Genomic DNA, 7,632 nt, shown 5'->3' on the forward strand with positions numbered 1-7,632 from the left:
CCTTCTTGAGGGCTTGATACTAAGAAGGTATGAAGTGTTTTCCAAAACAATCAAGAATCTTCAGTAGGAAGCATCTGCGTGCCTGCAGAAGGCTAGTGGGAGAATTGTGTTCTCATGGAGAAGGATGAACCCTTAAGTCCACATGGTCTTAGTCTATTTGACCCCTCCACTTTGTAATAGGCAGAATTGAAGGTTAAAAGTGTCCAGCAGGCTGTTTCTTTTTCCCACTCAAAATGTGTATGATATTTGTAACAACTCCATTCTCTGGAATTCATCAACCAATTTCAAATCGAAGCCCTCTCTCAAGGTCACTGTCCTAAGGCAAGTTGAACCAAGGTTGTTGCCTTTTGTCATGACCTTCTGCTTCAAACGTAGATTTTTAAAATATTTTTATTATTTTTATTTCATGCCCCCCCCTTTTTTTAAACAAAACTCTGAATCAGATGAATGTGAATTTAAACACAAAGCCTCTTTATTTTAGGGCAAGGCTTTCTTCCTAGAAGGCAAGAAGGCTATAGTGAAGAGGAATATTTTATTAAAATGATTTTAGTGTGAAATAAAGGGGAAAATTTGAACTTTGCTAATGTACACATTTAATAACACAAAAAGAAGCAGTTTTTCTACCTTATTTCTTAGCTAAGATTTAGCAGCAGTGGTGGGAATTAAAAATTACTCATACTTAACCCTAATACTCTGTGATGTATTATCTGACAGAGAAAAGAATAATATAAGTTATATATGCTTTAAAAGCTGACATAAATGTCCCTGAGTCGTGTAGTAGGTATTTGTGATTGCCTCTCTAGCATCCATTCCTCTCTGTGTGGTTTCCGGCATGTGAGTTCACGGTCCTGGTTCAGGGTGGAGCACTGGATCCAGTCAAGGCATTCGAGGCCCCAGCTTGGGGACGGTAAGCATGTGACCTAAGCCCATCCAATTAGAGTGAATCTCAGAACTCTGCTGGGGTGTGGAGTCAGAGCCAAGCTAGCCTATTCTGGAATGTACTGTGTGCATGGAGGACGCCTTAGAGTGGTTACAGTCATTTTTGCTAGCAACCTGGTCAAGGATGATTTGACACAGAGAGGAGGACAGAGAAAATAGAGCTCTGAACAAGTATTCACCATGTTTACTTACCTGCAGGGCTTTTTCATTATGGGAACCAACGAGTTCCCATTGCTGTTTAATCCATTTTGAGATGGATTTTCTGTTACTTGCAGTTAGGACTCCCAACAGATTGTGGTGGCTTAAAATCATGTCCATGGATTCTTTGTTACTCCTCCCTTCAACAGGTAGACTTTAATTCATGCCCTTACCCTTGGGGGTGGGCTAGATTCAGTGCCTTGCTTCTAGAAAATAGAATAAAGTGCATGATTTTGAGACTAAGTCAAAAAACACTTTGTGACAACTTTCTCCTCCTTCTTCCCCCACCCTTTTCTCTTATCCATTCTCCCCAATCTCCAGTATCTTGCGAACGTGTGTGTGTGTGTGTGTGTGTGTGTGTCTTATCACTGCTATGGGGAAAGCCAGCTGCCATGTCAGGAGGACACTCGAGCAGTTAAGAACAGTGGCCTATGGCCAACAGTCCCAGAGGAGCTGAAGCCTTCTGCCAACAAAAATATGAGTGAGCTTGGGAGGAGATATTACAGTATAATACTGTCAAGCTTTGAAATGACTTCAACCCTGGCTGACACTTTGACTGCAACCTTGTGAGCGATCCTGAGACTCTCACTGTGGTTTATCAGAGAGTTCGTAATTGCCAAACCCCCAATTACCATTTTTCAGTCCTTACCCTACTTGACCTCTTGGTAATTGGACAACATTGAGTAAACATATGATTGTGTGTACATGCACAGAATGAAATATTTTAGAAGGATGACACTTCTGAAATTTCTCACAAATGTTAACTTCTGTCTCTAGCTACTGTTCTGATGAGAAATGGGAAGAAATTTTCAAAGCTACCACCACTAGAAAGCTTAGTTTCTCCCCTAAAAAACTGTAATGTGAGCAACAGAGGATGCATTAAACAATGTTTTTTATTATCTCACTTGTGATGAGATATACCATTTTACAAATATATGTATGTGTTTACTTTCTAACTTTTACATGGATTCTAAAATTCTTGCTAAAGATTATACAAAAATAAATGTAGGCTGGGCGTGGTGGCTCGCACCTGTAATCCCAGCACTTTGGGAGGCTGAGGCAGGTAGATCACATGAGGTCAGGAGTTTGAGAGCAGCTTGGCCAACATGATGAAACCCCATCTCTACTAAAAATACAAAAATTAGCCGGGCTTGGTGGTTCGCACCTGTAGTTCCAGCTATTCAAGAGGCTGAGGCGGGAGAATTGCTTGAACCAGAGAGGCAGAAGTTGTGGTGAGCTGAGATCCTGCCACTGCACTCCAGTCTAGGTAACAGGGCAAGACTCCATCTCAAAATGAATGAATGAATACTCATCCATCATTTATTCATCTATCCGTTTATTCAGGATTTAAAAATTAAGTGTATATTTTATCTTAAATATAGTTAATGATGTTTCCGTATATATATCTCGATCATTGAGCAAGCTCCAGAGAAAACCTCATAAAAATTTCCACTTAAAACAGTGTGCGTGTGTGTGTGTGTGTGTATTTCTCTAGGAAATGATGTCAAGAACAAGATTCTGGAAACAATACATAATGCTATAATTGATTGGCAATTAATCATTTATGGCATATGCCTGCCAGGATTTTTGTGTAATCTTCACATATGGGATTAAAAATCATTCATAAAATAAACCTTTTCTTGTAAAAGAAAATACAAACTGTCATGTCTGTAGCTCTCACCTCATGAGAAAAGTGTTAAGCTATGGGAAAAAGGTTAATGCCTTTAAAAAAAAAAAAAAGGAAAACCTTGTATAAATCCTGTATTTATATGTTTTTAAGGAGTGCTGGCTTAGATTTTACTTTAAACAGTTTTTACTTACACTGTTTCAAGAAGATTGTGGGAACCTAATTCCCATTCCTAATTCTTAAATGATGTTATATGTTTAAAGACTCAAGCTATTACTTTGGGAGGCTGAGGCGGGCAGGTCACTTGAGGCCAGAAGTTCTACACCAGCCTGGCCAGCATGATGAAACCTTGTCTCTACTAAAAACACAAAAATTAGCCAGGTGTGGTGGTGCACACCTATAGTCCTAGCTACATAGTCCCAGCTACTCAGGAGGCTGATGCATGAGAATTGTTTGAACCCGGAAGGCGGAGGTTGCAGTGAGCCAAGATTAAGCCGCTGCATTCCAGCCTGGGCAATGGAGTGAGACTCTGTCTCAAAAAAATGAACAAACAAACACTCAAGCTGCTGATTTATTTGTCCGTGTGTTCACTTCAATTATAAGAGTTCAGAGTGCTAATGCAGAACCAAACTCCACTGACCTGCTAATGTCTGGGTATGAGCTCAAATATATATACCGTGTGTGTGGTGTGTGTGTATGTGTGCACAAATATATACGTACAGACACGTACATCTACGTGTATGTACAAACATACACACACACGGACTTGCAAAATGATCTGTATCCTCTGTGAAAGGGTATTGGGTTATCATGGAGTGATCATCCATCCAAATTCAGCTGAAAAACCATAAATGAGAAAGGGTCAAAGTACACGCCATTGGCTGTTCTTCAAGCCAACGTGTGTTTCAACCAAATAGCAATGACTATTGACTGAATGTTCCTTGTATGTCAAACATTGTAGGAATATTGTTTTCTTGTCCTTGTAAGGTGATTATCTTTCTTTCCATTTTACATGTGAGGGAAGTGAAACTCATGGAAATTGAATAACTTGTCCAAGGCCACATAGCTAGTAAGTGGCAGAATTGGGATTCAAATCCAGTCTAGATCCAAACCTCACACTCTTTCCACTGAAGAATGTGGCCTTTTAGCAATGATCCTTTCCTGTTATACTAGAAGAATGAAGAAAGTACCTTTGCTTAAAGACTCTAAAGACTGCTAGCTCCTTGGGAGCAAGTCTTTGGGCAAACTGAACATAAATCTTTCCAATCTGAGGAGACCTCCACAGCATAGCTGACTGAGATGAAGTCTAAGACAAGTGAGAGTACCCCATGCAGAATCCAAGCCGGTCTTCAACCAGGGGAGCAGGGCTGGGGATGGGGCCTCTGCTGAGAGGAGGTAGGGGTGCGGCATGAGGTGGATGCCAAGAGGACGCAAACACATTTAAAGGGCATCACATTGAGATGATCCTCTTGGGGCTAACGCCTGCCAGATGATGGATGAGCATGTTACATTATGCTAACACAAAAATGCCAAAGTCTAACTTAGAGCACAGCCAGGCCAGCATTTTGTCCCACCTCCTTTTTGGGACATAACGTTGGTATAAATTCCTTATACAGAGTGGGAATGGGGAGACGTACTTGTGGTCTTGCCTCAGGTGAGTTATTTAACTTCTTTGAGCTTAATTTTCGTAAGTCTGGCTGATGACTCAGGTCCCATTCAGCTGTAGGATTCTATGATTCCACTAGTAGCAATTGTATCACATTACAGTCACATATTTTTTGACAAGGAAAGTGTTCACATGTATCCATCAGGGTTCTTAATGGAAGAAAACAGACAGTACAAGAGGAGCAAGGAGACAAATGATGCTATAGAGTCAGGATCAGTGCCTGACCCCAGAGTGGCACAGCTGATGCCTATACTTGCCTCTTCACATCTATTATGATGTTAAGGGCCTGAGAGTAGACTTTCTACTTCAGCTACTAGATCTGCAATCCTTGACCATGCCAGCCCCTTGTGCTGCTCATTTGCCTTCCAAATCTGGCTCAGGATATCTTCCATTAGGGCTTGGTGGAAACTATGTTACGTGTGGAACTCAAGTTGCAAGAGAGTCTTAGAAATGTTTGCCTGTCTAGCCTCTGGAGTACAGGAAGCCATGTTTAAAGAGTGAGTGGGTGTTAAGTGACCCTGTGTATAGTGTCTGCAGCATCATGTTTCATTGCTGTGCAAACAGGCAGGGATCAGGTCAGGAGCGGTGGCTCACACCTGTAATCCCAGCACTTTGGGAGGCCAAGGTTGGGTGGATCATCTGAGGTCAGGAGTTCGAGACCAGCCTGGCCAATATGGTGAAACCCCATCTCTACTAAAAACACAAAAATAACCTGGGCATGATGGCACACACCTGTAATCCCAGCTGCTTGGGAGGCTGAGGCTGGAGAATCGCTTGAACCCAGGAGATGGTGGTTGCAGTGAGCTGAGATCACACCACTATACTGCAGCCTGGGCGATAGAGTGAGACTCAGTATCAGGAAAGGATCATATGTATACCATGAGCCTACTTTTCTATCTATAAAAATATACTCTATAAAAATGTCTGAAAAGTATACACTAAAATTTTAGGAGTGCTTTGATCAGGATTGTTGTGTTATTATCTTCTTTTGGTTCTCTGTATTGACCAGCGTTTCTGCCATGAATGAGTATTACTTGTATAATTTCTTAAGAGTGATGCCAGATGGCCTTGATTTTACCTGACATAAAGGTAGTATCCCTGCCTTTTGTGTCTTGCAGGTGTCTGTCTTCAAGGTACAGACCACAGAATTAGACCTTGAAAATAACTTTAAAGGGCATGTAAACCATATTCCAATTCAGATCATGTTATCAAACTTCTAGACATTTGAATCAGTTTCTTCATGGAGACTCAGACAATATAATAATGTCAGGGGATTATCTGGAGAAGTCTTTTTTCTCCTTGGGGTCTTTTCACCCTCTCATCTCATGTCTCTCATTGCTCATATTAAAACAATGATAATTTTCTTATGAAGTCCACAGCGGCATTAGCCAGTTTTATTAATAAGCAAAGGTAAATTTGAATTACAGATTATTTGCATGAAGATCACACAATCTTATACACAGGAATAGTGGAACAGAATGAAAGATAAAGCTGGAAAAGGATGTGAGAGCTACACCCTAGCGGTCTTTGAATACTATGTTAAGGGATATTGAAACAATTAAAATCTCGTCCACTCAGATTCCCTCAATGGGCGCTGATGTTTTTCAAATAGAAAATGCTAAAATATATTCAACCTATTGCTTCACCTTGAAGTCGCATTTTGAACTTGGATCAGTAGCATATGAGGTTTTGAAATCAATATATGATTCATAAAACTTGCCTTAAATCGTTTGATTTATTTAATGCCACATAGAATGCTGTGAACTATTTATTTCGGTGTTGGATTTCTATAGTCTTTCTTCTAAAAATTCTCAATTTGATTAAACCTAGTCTTTTGCAAGCACCTGCTATGTGCAAGGTACATTGTTAGGCTTTGAGGAATACAGCAATCAAAGGTTTCTGCTCTCAAACAGTTTACAGTTTAGTTAGGAGAGCCAAGACATTCACAAAACCCAGCAATACAGAGGACAATGTGGGATATAATATGGGAACAAAGGAGCTCAGATGGAGAGATGATCTTTTTGTAGGATGCAAGAGCAGGCAGTTTGGTTTGGGAGGTTAGGGAGGGAGGGGGATGGGAAGAGTAAGAGAAGGTGGCCAAATAGGGGGTGTGTTGTTGGCCAGTCACCACTGTGGCTGCCTGGAGCTTCATCCCCTGAGGAACCTGGGAAATAATATGGAGACAAACTTAGAGTTATTCTACCCAAGGAGCAAAGGGGCTGAGGTCTGTATTTACCAACTTCCATCAGTCTTGGATCAAGGGTTTTTCTGGAGGGAATTACTTGCCAGTGCTTTTGATCTGTCAAGCAAATGAGCAGAGGGTTCTCTCCCAGGTGTGGAGGAAGCTCTCAGTCAAAGTGTTGAAGGTAAAGTTGGAGACATAAGGGTGGGACTTACCAGCATATGCTACAGACAGAGGTTGATTCTAAGGACAGAGGGATGTGGAAGTCTTGATAATTCAGGGAGGATGTGGTACTTCAACTGAGCCTTAAAGAGATATGGCATCAACAGATATTGGCAGGGAAAAGCCATTCCAAATACAGGGAGCAAAAACCCAGAGAAGCCAAATTCAGAATACTATCCATAACCGATATAGTTGGTATAGCACTATCTTGTCTCTTTCTCCCACTTAATATTATTTATTTCTATTTTCATTGCTGCCTAGTATTTCATGGTGTTAATGACTCTTAGCTTAGCCACTCCACTATGTTTAAACATGTGGGTTGTTTTCAAATTCATTATTAAAAATGTTCATTTAATCAAAATATATGTATTCCACAAATACAAAGGTGAGCCAGATAGATTAAATACCTGCCCTTATGGAGCTGGCATTTTAGGTGGGAACACTAGTAAAACCTATGCCTGGCAGATCAGTCAGGCTGCAGTAGTTCACAGTGGTTCACCCTTGGGAGAGCAGGCAGGTGAATCAGGGAGCTGGCTGTGAGCTCCTCAAAGGCAGGGAATTGGCTTCTTTATACTGAAAACCTCTTTAACTATCACACCACCTGGCATACAGTAGATTCTGGGTAAAATCTGTTAATTATGGGAAGAAAAAACCCTAAACAGGGTGTGAAAGGGTTAATAGGAGAACTCGAGTTTGGAGTCTTGTAAGAGAACCATTGTGATTCACAGCACTTTTTTCCTTTATAATTTTCTGTGTCCTAAGACATAAAATTTATGTCTCAGACATTTTCTTTTGTGA

This window comes from Papio anubis, chromosome 9 (genome assembly GCF_008728515.1).
Source record: "Papio anubis isolate 15944 chromosome 9, Panubis1.0, whole genome shotgun sequence".
In the NCBI taxonomy this organism is placed as follows: domain Eukaryota; kingdom Metazoa; phylum Chordata; class Mammalia; order Primates; family Cercopithecidae; genus Papio; species Papio anubis.